Source organism: Mandrillus leucophaeus, unplaced genomic scaffold (genome assembly GCF_000951045.1).
Source record: "Mandrillus leucophaeus isolate KB7577 unplaced genomic scaffold, Mleu.le_1.0 Scaffold448, whole genome shotgun sequence".
Classification (NCBI taxonomy): Eukaryota; Metazoa; Chordata; class Mammalia; order Primates; family Cercopithecidae; genus Mandrillus; species Mandrillus leucophaeus.
In genome coordinates this window covers 2,266,722-2,274,637 of record NW_012104787.1, presented here as the reverse complement: position 1 = coordinate 2,274,637, position 7,916 = coordinate 2,266,722, and the positions used below count along the sequence as shown (strand labels likewise).

Genomic DNA, 7,916 nt, shown 5'->3' with positions numbered 1-7,916 from the left:
AGATTCGGCCGCCCCCTAGTGGCAACTGGGCAAAAGTTTTTCTCTTAAAATTGTCGACAACAGGATGATTTTATAATGGCATTTGGATAGTGCTTTACAGTTAACGGGACTGTCACAAATATTACAGTGTTTTCTACTGGAGTACACCACCCACATCCCCATAGTCATCAGCCACCTAAAGCATCCCTCCCTCTCCCGCATGACACAATACACCCTGGCTACCTCCAACACTCGAGCTTTCCCATTGCTTTGGCTTATCTAGTTTCTCCCAGGGGGCAGAGGAAAGAGTCCTGGAGCCTGCAGAAGCCTGGGGAGGACTGGGTGACTTCTGACTCCTCTGCTCCCGAGCTATAAGCCCTAGGAATCTGCAGACGTTGTCTCTTAAAACTGGACATTAGGCCAGGCACGGTAGCTCATATCTGTAATCCCAGCACTTTGCAAGGCCGAGCTGGGTGGATCACCTGAGGTCACGAGTTCGAGACCAGCCTGCCCAACATGGAGAAACCCTGTCTCTACTAAAAATACAAAAATTGGCTGGGTGTGGTGGCAGCCGCCTGTAATCCCAGCTACTTGGGAGGCTGAGGCAGGAGATTCACTTAAATCCAGGAGGCAGAGGTTGCGGTGAGCCAAGATCATGCCATTGCATTCCAGCCTGGGCAACAAGAGTGAAACTCTGTCTCAAAAAAAAAAAACAAAACAAGGCCAGGCGCAGTGGCTCATGCTTGTAATCCCAGCACTTTGGGAGGCTGAGGTGGGCGGATCACGAGGTCAGGAGATCAAGACCATCCTGGCTAACACGATGAAACCCCATCTCTACTAAAAAGAAAACACAAAAAATTAGCCAGGCATGGTGGCAGGCGTCTGTAGTCCCACCTACTCAGGAAGCTGAGGCAGGAGAATGGTGTGAACCGGGAGGCGGAGCTTGCAGTGAGCCGAGATTGTGCCACTGCACTCCAGCCTGGGCAACAGAGCCAGAATCTGTCTCGAAAAATTTAAAAAAAAAAACAAAACGGACATTATCCACACTATCTCCCGAACCCGGCAGCCTACTGTTTCACAGCCTGCTGCTACTGACGGCAATCGCACCGGCCATTTGTGTTTTTTTGTTTGTTTTTTTTTTGTTTTTTTTTTCTTTAATTTTTTTTTGAAATAGTTAAGAGATTTTATTCTAATAGCTATAATTACAGTGCTTGTTTGTCGAAATGAAAACTGAAAACAAGTATACAAAACAGTTGATTACTAATCGTGTATTGAAAGCAGTAAGAGGTTCCATGACACCAGATAGACCAGTTCTGAGGTTTCCTCAAGATAAATTTTACAGCTCCAGCTTCTTCAGTGTTTATCAAAATACAAAAGAAAAAAGTAGAGGTTGCCTTTTTCTATGGCAAATCGGACCCTTGCAGGCTGAGGGAGAGAAAGCTACATCACACACAGAGGTGGGGTGCTCCCGAGGGGCTGTGGGTCTAGGTGGACCGCCTGCCCAGCTTGAACGCGCTCCCGCTGGTGAGGCCCCAGACATCCTGCCAAAGTGTCTGAGCGAGCATGAGTGTTGGGGATGATGGACCCACTGTGGCCACACGGTGACCGAGGGATAGATGGGGCCCTGGGTCCCATAGGCTGCCTGAAGGTGGGTGGGGCAGCCTGCGAGAGAGTGGGGTGGCTGTGGGCTCCCAGCCTGGCCCCTGGGAACTGTGGGAGCACAGAGATAAGCACATGGCTATGGAAAGCAGGGTGACCCGAGGACAAGCGAGTTGCGGGGATCTCTACTGTGGCCATGCAAAATTGACCGCGGTCTGCTTCGCCACCACCACCTCATGTTCCTGAGGGGAGCCGCTGGGCTGGCGACCGGCATCCAGGCCATAACTGCAAATCTATGCTAGGCGGGGTCTCCCTTCTGTGTGTTCAAGTGTTCTCGACTTGGATTCTTAACTATTTTTAAAAACGCACTGAGTTTGGGTTAAAAACCAACCACCAAAATGGATTTCAACACAGCTCTAAAGCCAAGGGCGTGCCCGGCTCTCCCAACACAGCGACTCCTGGAGGCCAGGTGCCCATGGGCCTACATCCCCCTCTCAGCACTGAACAGTGAGTTGATTTTTCTTTCTACAATAAGAAAAAGCTGAGTAATATTGCATAGGAGCACCAGAAACTGCCTCATTGGAAACAAAAGCTATTTACATTAAATAAAAAGCCTGGCCGCAGCCTGCATCTGCCACATTTACAGCACGGTGCGATGCACACGGTGACCAAACCACGGAGGCAGCTTCTGGCACTCACACCACGAGCTGCACGTTTGCCACATGAGAGTAAAGCAGAGGGCAAGAAGAGTGAGGGGGAGGGGGGTTGCATTTACTTCTGGTTCCGGAGCTGATTGGACAGCCAGTCCGGTGCTTCATAGAGCCCGTCACCGCTGGTGGCACAGGTGGCCTGAATGTACCAGTTCCTGTGGCATAGGGAGTGCAGCCCCAGCTTGTCTGTGATCTCAGCTGCATTCATGGCATTGGGGAGGTCCTGCTTGTTGGCAAACACCAGGAGGACAGCATCCCGGAGCTCGTCCTCGGCCAGCATCCTCATGAGCTCCTCACGGGCCTCGTTCACGCGTTCTCTGTCATTGCTGTCCACCACGAAGCTCAGGCCTTGTGTGTTCTGGAAGTAGTGGCACCACAGGGGCCGGATCTTGTCCTGGCCACCCACGTCCCACACAGTGAAGCTGATGTTCTTGTATTCCACGGTTTCCCCGTTGAAGCCTGTGGCGGGAATGGTGGTCACGATCTCACCCAGCTTAAGCTTGTACAGGATCATGGTCTTCCCCGCAGCATCCAGACTCGCCACGAGGATGCGCATTTCTTTGTTGCCAAAAAGGCCCGTGAAGAGGTTGACGAAGATGTTCCCCATGCTTGTGGACAGGTGGAAGGACACTGGCCGGGGACACCTCAGAGGCTGCTGCTCCGAGCCAGGCGTTGGTTTCGCTCCCACAAGATCTGTGTTTTAAGAGGCACACTGACAGCGAAGAGGCAGCAGACAGTGAAACTCCCACAGGACACAGGACAGTGGTTCTCCTACTTTCAAAGGTTTCGCAGCCATGGCCCCAGGGCTTTGATTCTTAACTCCCTTGCTGAGATCACCATTGAAAACCCCAAGAGAGAAACTCAAACCCTCTACCCTCCTCAGCAACTGCCCAACTCAGCCCAGAGATCCTTTCGGACCACACGATAGTCTCCTTTGTGTGGGGAGTCTTTTCGAGACTGTTGTTCTGCTTGTCTCTCCACAGGAAAAGGTAATCTGAGAGTTATACTGAATATTTTAAATGTTAGATACTGGGTGTGTTTTGGGTTTTGATGTGTTTAGTAAACCCCTTAGAGATGTTTAGTTTCAGGCAGGGTAAGCCGGTTATTAAATTTTTTCATTGGCTAGGCATGGTGGCTCATGCCTGTAATCTCAGCACTTTGGGAGGCTGAGACAGGAGGATCACTTGAGCCCAGGAGTTTGAGACCAATAGGCAACATAGCAAGATTCCATCTCCACCAAAAAAAAAAAAAAAATTCTCAGACAAGATGTGGGGTGTGGGGCAGGGAGGGAGCCCACAGGGTCAGGCTGGCTTTCAGGACCCCATCAGATCAGCAGAGACATGCCCACCGCTGTGGTTCTACGCTGTGTCTGGAAGTGGGTTCTCTCGTGGTCCTATTCCAGCTCCTGTCCATCAGAGCAGGTCCGGTTCCTCTCTGTTCCTTCCTCCCTGAGGCTGGTGCCTGGGAGGCAGGGCTCCCCTCTCATTGCCTTAATTCTTCCCAATCCCCTTTGGAAAGAAAGGACATCATCCCAACTGGTTCACCTGCTTTGTCTTGCCAGGAGAAATAGTTTAGCTCATACTAGGAATGAAAACTTTTTGTTTGTTTGCTTATTTTTTGGTTTGGTTTTAGAGACTCTGTTGCCCAGGTTGGAATGCAGTGGTACTATCTCAGCTCACTGCAACCTCCATCTTCTGGGCTCAAGCAATCCTCCTACCTCAGCCTCCAGAGTAGCTGGGACTATAGGCATGTGCCACCACACCTGGCTAATTTTTTATACAGATGGAGTTTCATCATGTTGCCCAGACTGGTCTTGAACTCCTGAGCTCAAGCGATTCTCCCACCTTGGCCTCCCAAAATGTTAGGATTATAGGCGTAAGCCACTGTCCCTGGCCTACAAGAATTTTTTAAAATTAGGCAGGCATGGTGGTATGTGCCTGTAGTCCTAGCTGCTCAGGAAGCTGAGGCAGGAGGATCACTTGAGCCCAGGAGTTTGAGGCTGTAGTGAGCTGTGATCACACCACTGCATTCTAGCCTGGGCAACAGAGTGAGACCCTGGCTCTAAAACCAAACCAAAACAAAGCAAACAAACAAAAAATTTTCATTCCTAGTATGAGCTAAACTTTGTTTCTCCAGGCAAGACAAAGTAGGTGAACCAGTTGGAATGATGTCCTTCCTTTCCAAAGGGGGCTGGGAAGAATTAAGACAATGAGAAGGGAGCCCTGCCTCCCAGGCACCAGCCTTGGGGAGGAAGGAACTGAGGGGAACTGGTTGCTCTGATTGACAAGAGCCGGAATAGGACCACAAGAGCACCCACTTCCAGACACAGGGTAGAGCCACAGCCGTGGGCATGTCTCTGCTGATCTGATGGGGTCCTGGGGGCCAGCGAAATCCTGTGGGCTTCCTCCCCACCCCACACCCAGTGGCAGTCTCAGCAGGACCCTGCTCAGACAGGTCATGACCCAAGGCCAGGGAGAATGCCGGATGCTGAGACTTGGACCATAGGAAGGAAGACTGGGGGTAGGTAGGGGCTTGGATCCGCTTCCTTTTTTTTTGTTTGTTTTTGAAATTGGGTCTTTTTCTGTCATTCAGGCTGGAGTGCAGTGGCACAATCTCGGCTCACTGCAGCCTCAACCTCCCAGACTCAAGCGCTCCCCCACCCTCAGCCTTCCAAGTAGCTAGGACTACAGGCACACACCTGTATTTTTTTGTAGAGATGGAGTTTCATCATGTTGTCCAGGCTGGTCTTGAACTCTTGGGTTCAAGTGATCTGCCTGCTTCAGTTTCCCAGAGTGCTAGGACTATAGGCTTGAGCCACTGTGCCTGGCACACTTCCTTCTTTCTTAATCACCCCTAACATTTTAGCTTTTCCTCCCATCTTTTTAAAAAAGTGCCTGGTGTTGAGCATTCAATTCCGTTAGACCATATGGGTGGGAAGAAGGAAGTGCATTTAAAAGCCTTTCATTCCTCCAACTATTGCAGGAGCCATCAGTGACACCCATCCCAGGGCTCACTTGCATTTGGACACTTCTGGATAGGGTGATAGCCACACATTCACTTTGCTGAGAGGAAACAATGCCCAGTGAGATGGGAGAAATATTATGAAGCCCAAAGGAAGAAGCCGTGTTGGCATAAACCTCAGGCTCTACACCCTTCCTTTCCTCTCTGTAGTTCTCTCCAGACCGTGCCAAGGTTTGCCACAACCCTCTCCAACCTTTTCTCAGACTTACCACTTCCTCTTTCCTATGCTATGAGCACCCTGATGCCCACTTTCCCTTTGAGTTCCTGCTTTTAGCAAAGGACTCCTCCCCTCCCTCACCTGTGGCCCCTCCCCACCTTTCACACTTGGCCCCCTTCAGAGCCCTCTCTTCTGTCAGCAGTGTGGGTGCCTAGACTGTGCCAGGGGCTGGGGAAGCAGAGTCCTAAAATACAGTCTCTATCATGAAGAAGCTGTTTGCAGAGGTTGGAGGGGAGGTGTGGCCACAGGTAAAAAAAATAATTACAAAACTATGGCATGAATACTCTCTTAGAGGTTACTACAGACAGCTACTTAATTTTCAAAATTCAATCTTGCAAACAAATGCCCTTCCCCAACCCCTTTTTGGCCCTTTCTTTCTGCTTGAGACAGTTTTGAGAGAATGTTTGTTGCTGTAGCAGAAGATGCTGATGATGACAGGGCAGAAAGATGGGGAAAGCCAGCCGGGCATGGTGGCTCATGCCTGTAATCCCAGCACTTTGGGAGGCCGAGGCAGGAGGATCACCTGAGGTCGAGAGTTCGAGACCAGCCTGAACAACATGGTAAAACCCCATCTCTACTAAAAAAAAAAAAAAAAAAATACAAAATTAGCTGGGCGTGGTGGTGCATGCATGTAATCCCAGCTATTCGGGAGGCCAAGGCAGGAGAATAGCTTGAACCTGGAGGTTGCAGTGAGCCAAGATAGCTCCATTGTACTGTAGCCTGGGCAACAAGAGCAAAACTCCATCTCAAAAAAAAAAAAAAAAAAAAAAAAGATGGGGAAAGCCTAGGTTTTGATGGCAGCACTGAGCCACTGAATCTACTCTGGAATCACCTACCTTTAGTCTTCTCATTAAGTAACTAACATCTGTGTTGGGTTTAAGCCACTGCTGATTGACTTTTCAGTTACTTGCAGCCCAAAGCACTCTAACTGACATGCATTTTCTTCCATGTATGAGAGAAGAAGTTAGGGGTGAACTTGGGATGCATAAATTATAGTTCTGCTGATCAGCTGGGGCAGGCCCAACTTCTTTGTGGAAAGGAATAGAAAGACCTGTGGTGCATAGACCTCCTCTACCTTTACTCATTTAACTTATTCAGCCCATGTTTATGGCGTCGCACCCATGTGCCAGGCATCACAGTGAGTTGCATGGCTAAAATCAAGAGCAAATTCACACATGGTCCCAGTTCTCATGAAGCTTAAAGAGTCCAGTGAGGGAATAAGACATTAATCAAATAGCAGTTCTAACAAGTGTAGTATTTGAAGCAGAACTAAACATGTGAAGGACAGGGGCAGATGCTGTGAGAATATGCAATACATATGATACAAAACCTGGGGGCCAGAAAGGCCTCCCTGAGAGCTGGGTGATGGAGGAGGACTCGGAACGGGGGTGAATTCGGCAGAAACTCCTGAGGGCTGGGAGCAGAGGCTGGAGCAGTGCAGGCAGAGGCCCTGGGGCAGGAGGGAACCAAGCCAGCTGGAGACACCTTTCCCCACCCAGAGAAGCAGACTGGAGTTTGAACTGGTTGAAAAGTTTGCCTTCCGTGCCTCCCAAAATCTGGTCTTCCAATGCCTCCCACCCTCTCCCCTGCTTCTTTGCTCATCCCACACTGCTCACAGGAATTCTGGGGTTCTTTGACTGAAACTCCCTACTTTTGAGGTTCTAGCCAGACTCATCTGCCACCCTCCTCCACCCCTCTAATGACCCTCGCTTCTTTCCTTGGAGGAACTAGAGAACTGCATTTTATAAAACGAACAAAACCCAGCCTGTAATTGGCAGGACTCAGACAGCAAGCCGAGAATTTTAGGCAAAAAGAAAGCCCTGGACATTATGTCTCCCATACGGCGGACTCCTCACCTCCTCGTAGCAGCCTGTGGGGGTCTGTGTGGGAGGCGTCTGGGGCGCAGATCAGGCTCTGTGGATGGACCAATCACTCTCTTTCTCTCCCAGAGACACCAGCAGCTTCTCCTCAGTCGTCGATCCCAGAGGTCTCTTTACCCCAGTTTCTCACAGAAGTAGAGACATGACTGGTGGGGGTGGGGGCTGGACGCCCTCACATGAACTGACTTAAAAAGGTCTAAGGCTGGGCATAGTGGCTCAGGCCTGTGATTTCCTGAGGTCAAGAGTTCAAGACCAGACTGTCCAACATGGTGAAACCCTATCTCTACTAAAAATACAAAAAAAATTAGCCCTGCATGGTGGCGGGCGCCTGTAATCCCAGCTACTCGGGAGGCTGAGGCAGGAGAATCGCTTGAACCCCGGGGGGCGGAGTTTGCCTTGAGCAGAGATCACTCCACTGCACCCCAGCCTGCGGGGACCAATGGGAGAGCCCAGGTTTTGACCCAGACAGCCCTAGGGGTGAGGCCAAACCATGGCTTGCTGCGTGACCTG

At 50.4% G+C, this 7,916-nt stretch overlaps 1 pseudogene across 1 annotated transcript; it reads right to left on the bottom strand.

The window, feature by feature from the left end:
- Positions 1–1,192: 1,192 nt before the first annotated feature.
- LOC105549621 lies at positions 1,193–2,976 on the bottom strand (annotated as a pseudogene). The gene has a single exon (XR_001007578.1). The product of XR_001007578.1 is annotated as an ADP-ribosylation factor 1 pseudogene (transcript).
- Between the last annotated feature and the right edge of the window lie 4,940 nt (positions 2,977–7,916).